Source organism: Mus caroli, unplaced genomic scaffold (assembly GCF_978045245.1).
Source record: "Mus caroli unplaced genomic scaffold, Mus_caroli_1 scaffold_13, whole genome shotgun sequence".
In the NCBI taxonomy this organism is placed as follows: domain Eukaryota; kingdom Metazoa; phylum Chordata; class Mammalia; order Rodentia; family Muridae; genus Mus; species Mus caroli.
In genome coordinates, this window is record NW_028227268.1 from 7,881,936 (window position 1) to 7,890,829 (window position 8,894).

General features: G+C 50.3%; 1 long non-coding RNA gene across 1 annotated transcript; it reads left to right on the forward strand.

The window, feature by feature from the left end:
• Positions 1-2,020: 2,020 nt before the first annotated feature.
• Positions 2,021-3,703, forward strand: LOC147001373 (uncharacterized). Its single transcript, XR_015044836.1, has 3 exons — positions 2,021-2,072; positions 2,190-2,306; positions 3,632-3,703. It is a non-coding gene; the product is annotated as an uncharacterized LOC147001373 (long non-coding RNA).
• The last annotated feature ends 5,191 nt before the right edge of the window (positions 3,704-8,894 follow it).

An 8,894-nucleotide genomic window follows, 5' to 3' on the forward strand; every position in this document is an offset into this window, starting at 1 on the left:
CTGTTTTGCCCTCTGGTATCCTTTTGATACCTCCTCAGTGGGTCAGCCTAAGCCTTGAGTGCATAACGTGAAATACTAGTGTTGGATAAACAGCTAGTGCTCAATGCATGCTACTTCCTCTCTCAGAAAAGTCAGGCTGTCACAGTGTACAGCCTGGGGTCTGAGGAGTTGTGTGAAGTCTACTTGCACCTACAGGCTCCACTGGGCCTTGTCAAAGACGTCCTGGATGCTTGAGTCAGTCAGCCCAGGTACACAGCACCTAGCTGCCTGGAGAACCTGACTCTCTTACCCCAATCCCACCTCTGTCTTCACAGAGCGTCTACAAATGGTGGCGTCCAGCCGATGTCAAGTGCAAAGTCCGGCACCTCAGACTCTGAATACCACTTTCATGAGCTGACTTTGGTTTGTTGGCCAGAGAACAGGATGAGTCTCAACTGGCTTCTGGCCACGGACTTGGTGGCTCCCAGGCTTCCTTTCAGTCTCAATAAATATGGCGTTCCTTGCTGGTGCAGGGCCGGGTGCTCTGGCCCCACCCACCCGCAGCCTCCAGTTTTCTGTTTATTGTCATTCTGATCCCTGGCCTCCCTGGCTTCTGAGCCAAGAGGGGGTGCTTCTAACCCTACAGCCCCAAATCCCATGCCAGTGCTAAACTCTGAGGTCACCTGGTCTCACCTGCACAGGAACTCTCACATATGGACCCAGAAGCAGAGAAGGGGGTGACAGAGGAGGTCAGGTGTCCGAGCCAAGTTTCTTACACTGAGGATGACAGTTGTCACCTCTCAAGAAAGCTACAGTCAATGACACAAGGTGCGAGACCATAAAAGGCAGCTTGGTCCCCGGTTGTACTAAGGCTTGAAACTCAGGAGACCTTGAAGGGACAGTAAGCACTTTGCCTGATTCCTGGGTACCAGGCCCATTGTCACTAGCCACGCCCCCCCCCATAGATTTGTGGCCATCAGTCAGGTAAGAGCAATGCCCCAAGCCCCTCCAACAGGTAGAGGATGTGATCTGTGGTCATGTAAGCTCAAGACAGATCTCCATTTTAATGAGGTACCTAAAGGCCTGGAGGCTTAGCCAATAAGCTTTCCTTCTCAGACACTCTTCCCTACAAAAGATATTTAACCTCAAGCCCGCCCTGAGACATGGGGTACGGTTTTACTCATCTACTATCCACCACGACAATAAATGCCTTAAAACCATGGAGTGCCTCTTCTCATCAGGATCTGCCATGAAGAGCCATGGGGAAGGCCTTTGCCTATAAGAGTCACTGTCTCATCTCCCATAGAAAGTCTCTCTGTGCTCCCAAATTCAACCACTACCAAGCCCAAGACTGCTGCCCACTGAGCCAAGAACTTTCCCCTTGGAACCAGCTGGAGCTACCCCCCTGCCCCCCCACAACTAGATCCAGCCCTCGGGCCCCCAGTCTGTTGTTCTCAGCTCTTCCGTGGCACCCAGTGGTGGCTGGGTGTCCAAGAGCCTGAGAAGCAAACAGCCCTGGCCTCATCACAGGCCCAGGGACCCCAAACCAGCTCCAGCTATCCTATACCTCACTCAGACTGCACTTCCCCACCCCTGGAGTGGTGCCCCTCAGATTCCCTACAGTCCAACACCCACCCGGCACACAGTGGGGTAAGCATGTATGTCAAACTTCCACTGTCCTGCCTCCCAGAGTGACAAAGCAACCCAGCAACCATCACAGAAGGTCACTTGCAATCAAGTAAGCGTCCACACCCACTTGGGTGGGGCTGCAGGGAGGCACCTCAGGTATGGAGTTTGCTAAAGGCAGATTGGGAGACAAGTGGTGTGGACTGTGACTATTCCCCAAAGACTCCTGGGCTGAAGGCCTGATCCTCAGCTGGTGGTACTCTTGGGAGATGGTGAGAACACTAGGACGTGGAACCTAGTTGGTGTGGGTCATATAGAGAGGTGAGGTGACCTTGACGAGGTTTTTGGGGACCCTGACATCATCCCTTTGCCTCCTTGTCTCTCTTCCTCCAAGCCATCATGAGGTGGACAGCCTCCTTCGCCATGTGCTTCTGCCATGATGAACTACACTGCCACAGGCATGTCAGGTGATTGTGGACAGAAACTTCTGAAACCATAAACCACTAACCTTTCCTTATTAGAAGTCGATGCTATCAGACATTTTGTTACCGCAACAGAACACAGACTCATACATATGGTTTTAGGTCCAGAGAGCTTATCTGAGGGTTGATCCCAAGATGGACCTAACAATGTGGGGAGACTGAAGGCTGCGAAGAAGAAAAGATGACGAAGATGTGCTAAGTAAGGCACAGGTGACTGTGGTAAGGACCTGAGGCTTGCCTAAGGGAGACCCCACAAGGAGGTAGAAGGACTTCCTCTAGTTCTGTACTTACTGTGTGCTTAGATTATCAGGTACTATACACTGTTCCCTGCCCTAAGCCTGTTCCTGGAGGATGGGAATAAACCTAGGGCTTGAAGCCTGCTCCAGACCAAGGACCACAGGGTCTGAGTGCAGTTGGCCTCTACAGGAGGATGGGCACTGGCCCATCCATCCGAGGAATCAGAGTCCCTCAGCCCCACACTCAAACCAGTGTTTGAGCTCCCCTGGATGGCTGAGCACTAAAGGCCACAGCCCCATTCTCAGGCTCTCCATCCGAAGCTGCTGTTGGTGGATAGCAGGAATCTGGCCCGTATGGTCAAAGGGAAGGCAAGAAGGATGGAGCAGGAAACAGGACGAGCCCTTAAAACATCTCAGCTGTTTCAGGGCTGGAGATCTGCACTAAATCTCCAGAAAAGGGAGTAATTACTCTGTCAGCAAAGGTGATATAATTTTTAAGACTCGATTCCACGGCCGTAATTTTTCCTCATCCTCCCCGAGTCTCGTGGGGGATTTAGGGGCCAATTACCAGTCAGTTCCCTGAGAGGTGCCATTCCTAGACAGGGAGATATCACCTGCCACAGCTTCCCCGAGACCCACTGACAGCCAGGTGGCTGGGTGGGGTGTGTGTGTGTGTGTGTGTATGTGTGTGTGTGACAACAGGACCTTTGGGGCATGCTGTCAGCGGCCTGAAGCTCCTGGAGACTGGGGGAAGGGCATTGGGACAGTGCTCTATCAAGCTCAAAGCAACCCTGAATTAATGGTACCCTCAGGATTTTGTCTCAGTCAGGTCAACCCAATCTGAGGCTTAGGAGGGAGGAGGGTAAAGAGGAAGGGGAGGGTCTGGATGCTGAGATGGAAAGGTCTTCCAGCACACTGCCACGAGTCTCACTCTGGTTTCCATTGCTGGAACTAAGTACCATAGACTGAGTAACTTTGAAGACAGAGAGTTTCCTTCAGCCCCAGTTCTGAAGGCGAGGAAGCTCAGACTTGGTGGGTTCATCCTCATAGTCGGCGTGGAGGTCAGGGCAGCATGTGGTAGACACTAAATATCCCAGCTTAGGCCTCAATTTCTTATTAAAGCCTTAGACCTGGGCTGGGAATGTAGCTCAGGGGTAGAGCCCTTGTCTAGGATATGAGGGACCCTAGGTTCTATTGCCAGTCAAAACCAGACAGACATAGCCATAGCCTATTGGATTAGGGTCCCATGCCCATACCGTTCAACCTTGCTAATGTATCCCTTCTTTTCTTCCTTCAACATACTCTTAGGTAGCCCAAGCTAGCTTCAAACTCACTGTGTTGCCAAGGATGACCGTGAACTTCCAATGCTTCTCCCTCGACCGCCCGTGTTACAGCAATACAGGCTTGTACAACCACCCCTGGTTTTATGCAGTGTTGGGCACGGAACCCAGGAGTTCATGCATGCTAGGTGTGCACTCTATCTACTAACTGAGCTACACTGAGCTCCTGGAGATGACATTTTAGCATCAGCTTTGTTGCAGGGTGTCATTCAGGCTGGGGCCCAGGGGTGGGGGGCATTTAGCTATCTTCTAGTAGAATGTGACCATCTCAGGGAGCTGGAACGCTTGCGGTCCAGTCTGGGTTGCTGTCCAGAGGGAGGGTTGAGAATATCCATAAGCACAAGGCACTGCAATTGGCTCAGCCCAAGTGAGCCCTGGATCTGTGTGACCTTGAGCAGTTCTTTAAGCTCTGTACCTCCAGATCCTTCCCCAAGGATGGGACCTCTCTCATCAGATTGTTGGCTACTGGGCGACCGTCATTCATCCTTCTATTGCCTGGTTCCTAAAGGGGGATCACCCTGTCTCTCTTGAGTACCTTAGTGTTAGGGAGCTCACTAAGATGCAAAGGCCTCCATTTCTGCTTTGAACCAGTTAACAGACCCTAACCGAGTCAGAATCTCTTCCGTAGTGTCTGCTTCCTGGGGCCATGTTAACCCCCAAGTGTTACTTGTGTACCCCTTGCTAGGCTCTGGGGCTCAACTGCAAAGGCCAAAAGCCCCTTCATTGTCTCTTGGGAGAATCATGGTGTACTGGCTATTTTTGTGTCAACTTGACACAGCTGAGTTATCACAGAGAAAGGAGCTTCAGTTGAGGAAATGCCTCCATGAGATCCAACTGTAAGGCATTTTCTCAATTAGTGATCAAGGGGGAAAGGCCCCTTGTGGGTGGGACCATCCCTGGGCTGGTAGTCTTGGGTTCTATAAGAGAGCAGGCTGAGCAAGCCAGGGGAGGCAAGCCAGTAAAGAACATCCCTCCATGGCCTCTGCATCAGCTCCTGCTTTCTGACCTGCTTGAGTTCCAGTCCTGACTTCCTTGGGTGATGAACAGCAGTATGGAAGTGTAAGCTGAATAAACCCTTTCCTCCCCAACTTGCTTCTTGGTCATGATGTTTGTGCAGGAATAGAAACCCTGACTAAGACAAATTGGTACTGGGAGTGGGGTATTCCTGTGACAACCTGACCATGTTTTGGGGAGGACTGTGGAAGGACTTTGGAACTTTGGGCTTGAAGAGCCATTTGTTGTTAAGAGCTCTGTCAGATGTTGTGTAGGAGCTTGGAAGATAATGCTGAGAACAGTGCAGAAGATGGAGGCCTGGTTTGTGAAATTTCAGAGGGAAAATTAAAGACTCTCTTCAGGGCCATTGCTGTTTTTATTGTGAAGATTTTGTAGTTCTGGTTAGCTGGGGCTGAAGAATCAGCTGTGATTAACAAGATACCAGAACTACTAAAGCAAAAACTTTGCATTACTGGGACTATTGATGCTGGTTAGCTGGAGCTAAGAAATTAGCGGTGATTAAGAAGAGACCAGCATCGTTGAGGTGACATCTTCTGGGAAGTGTTTTCTGAAAGCACAAAGAGGCTGTGTTCCAGAGATAGGCAAGGTTGTACTCCTTCTGCAGTGGAACTTGGTAATGTGTAAGGGTCACCCAGGTGGTACTGGTTTTGAAGGCATGAAGGGGTCACACAGCAGCTCAGGCTCGGCACTGTGAGAGGCCATGGAAGGCCATTGGTGAAGGTGCAGCCCCAGTTGTAATTGAAGGCCCAGGACTGAAGGGGTCACTCAGTGTTTTGGAGATGCCAGTACCACGAGATGACCACCAAGAGCAGCAGCAGCAGTGGAGTACAGGCATCTGGAGCCCAGAGGACGACGTGTGTGCTACAAAGGGCATGGCTGGAGAAGTGACCCAAGCCCTTGGAGGAGCCCAGAAGATCGTGAGTTGGAGCCCAGACGTTGGACGGTTGGAGATTGATTTTTACTTTGATTGTGACTGTGCCCTGATATTTTCCCTCTTGAAGGAAGAAACTGTTTTAGTGGAGCCCACAGTTAAGAGACTTTTAATTGTAAAAAGACTTTGGATTTTAAAAGAGATGGATATTTTAAAGAGATTCAAATTTTAAGAATATGTAAAGACTGTGGGACTTTTAAAGTTATTTAGATCTTGGGGATGAATAAGAATGTAAGGGTTGAGGCTTACTAGTGATGTGTTTGTGTGTCAAGTTGACAAGGGGTCAATTGTACTGGCTATTTTTGTGTCAACTTGACACAGCTGAGTTATCACAGAGAAAGGAGCTTCAGTTGAGGAAATGCCTCCATGAGATCCAACTGTAAGGCATTTTCTCAATTAGTGATCAAGGGGGAAAGGCCCCTTGTGGGTGGGACCATCCCTGGGCTGGTAGTCTTGGGTTCTATAAGAGAGCAGGCTGAGCAAGCCAGGGGAGGCAAGCCAGTAAAGAACATCCCTCCATGGCCTCTGCATCAGCTCCTGCTTTCTGACCTGCTTGAGTTCCAGTCCTGACTTCCTTGGGTGATGAACAGCAGTATGGAAGTGTAAGCTGAATAAACCCTTTCCTCCCCAACTTGCTTCTTGGTCATGATGTTTGTGCAGGAATAGAAACCCTGACTAAGACACATGGTGAGTCTAGTTACTGGGAAAGGAAAATCGCCATCACTGGGAATGGGAAGGATTAGCCCCTCTGCCTCCTACCCACCTACACGTCACACACTGCTAAGGCTCGTGAGGTTTGCTCTCCCTCAGGCAACTGGCAGCAAGTGCTTACATGTGGAGGGGGCCCTGAGCATTACCTACCTTGCCCTTTATTGTAGGGTCTAGGGACTGGGTGTGTAGGCCAGAAGATAACCTCAGTTGTCATCTGAGGGACTCTACCCACCCCCTTTGATGTCTCTCATTGTTCTAGGTCTCACCAATTAGGCTTGACTGTGTTCAGTGAGGCCCAGGAGCTCAATGTAGTGCCTCTTCTGGGATTACAAGCATGAACCACTATACCCATCATTTTTATGCAGGTTGCAGGGATCGAACTCTGGTCCTCATGCTGTGTAGCATACACTCTACCTGCAAAGTCAGCCTTCTCTTTAGAGCCAGGGAGACTTGTAATTGAAAGGTGGAGGCTGAGAGAGCATTGTGTGTGTGAGCCTTGAGGAAACCCAGCCTAGATTCTTTCTCTGAGCTGGCTGTCCATGACCTCTACATCACAGGATTGGACCCGGGGCTCCACATTGGTAAGTAAAGATCAACCATACCTCCAAGCTCCGCGCAGTGCCTGAGGAATTTGGTGCCATAAGGCACGCCAAGAAGTTGGCATGCAGATATTCTCCATAAGTGTGTTGTTTCTATTTTTACTGGAAGACACAGGGAGGGGGCTGTATACCATCTCCCTCCACTTCTCGAGTCTCGGGGTGTCGGAGCTGAGCCACTGTAAGGACACATAGGTGTCTGGATACAAAGCAGTGTATAGCATCCCCCTCCACTTCCCAAGTCTCAGTGTAACAACCCATCCCTGGGACCTAACTGCCAACCCTTTGCCTCCGAACCACAGGAGCTGGGTGTGCAAATGCTGTGCACGAGCCAGGCAGTTGGCAAAATAATTGAGTGCCAACTTGTCATATTTTAATGAAGTTCTGGAGTTAGAGATTTATAATTGCTAATGAGCCAGGCTAATAATTAGTTGCTTTATAATAAGGGTGATGATCACTCAGAGGTAGAGAGAGCCAGGCTCCTGCCTAATTTTTCTCCTGTAATTATGTAACATGCCCAACTGCCTGGAACGGCTCTCACCCTTCCGTCCTCTGGCTCCAGGACCATGCCAGATCTCTGTGACACCATCCTGGCTCTCCTGTCCCACCCCGGCAGCTTGACTCTGGGGACCAAGTGCTTCCTATACCAGGCATCTATTGTCCAGTGTCTACCTCCCTTCGCTGTCCCACTGGCCAGAGTCTTCTCTGCTTGCTCAGGGGCAGGATGGTTTAGAGGTTGGCTCTAGAGCTGGAGAGCCAAGCTGGACCAGCCACACAGAGAAGCAATTTAACACTTGGTGGATGCTGCATGTGGGCTGTCCTCTACCTTGGATAGAGGGAGGAAGATAGCAGGACTGCCTCAGGATCAGGGCATCCTAAGGACGCCCAGAGCTGGACCATTCCAGGGGTTAGAGCAGAGCTGTGAGTAGAGAGAACAAGACAGCTGCCCGCACTATGGCCCTTCCAAACTTCTCAAGGGCAGGGTACAGAGAACCCATGGTCCTTCTCTGCTGTTACCTGGCTGGCTCACAGGCCAACCCTGGGGTTTGCCACAGTGGAATAATGTGACAGAGATAGTTGAACAAGACTCAGGTCTTCTCCAGCACTGGACCTCTAGGGGTCACTTTGACTGGTGTGAGGCTTTAAGAAGGATGGGAGGAGAGCACAAAAACACTCCATATCAGCCGGGCATGGTGGCGCACGCCTTTAATCCCAGTACTCGGGAGGCAGAGGCAGGTGGATTTCTGAGTTCGAGGCCAGCCTGGTCTACAAAGTGAGTGCCAGGACAGCCAGGGCTACACAGAGAAACCCTGTCTCGAAAAACCAAAAAAAAAAAAAAAAAAAAAACACTCCATATCTCTGAAGTGATTTAATCTATGGGTCCTGGTGGCAGATGGAAAGGCAGGGTCTTGGGGTACCTGAGAGAATACCGAGGGAGATATGTACAGAAGAACAATCTGTTATGGTGTCTTGATTTTGCTTTTGGTTTCTTTGGGTGGGTGGCTCTGGATTTAGAGCAAGTAACTGGAGTCCCTTGAGGGAGGGTCAGATATCTGAGCAGCCTGCCACTTTATCCTTAGGGATCTGGGATCTGGTGTGTGGGTGCGTGCCTGTGTTCATGTGCACGATGTGGGCACATGTATGTGGAGGTCACAGGTCATTATCAGGTCGTGTTTGTCATCATCTCACCTCGTTTGCTTATTTAATGAAAAACTGTAGCTGTGTTTGCTACTTTGTGGGTTGTTCTTCCTTTCTATCCTTCTCCACCCCCTAACACTGGATAAGAGAGAGAAAAGGATAGAGAGAGAGGAAAGAGATACCCAAGTAAAGCCAGGGGTTGTAAAGGAGACTACATCCTGCTGACTAAGGGCATCCAGTTCCTTGCGGCAAGTTTGATTTTCGCCATCAGGATAGCTTTCCTCTTCTTTCTTGTCTTCTTTCCCTTCCTCCCCTTCTTCCTCTTCCTCCTCCTCCTCTCC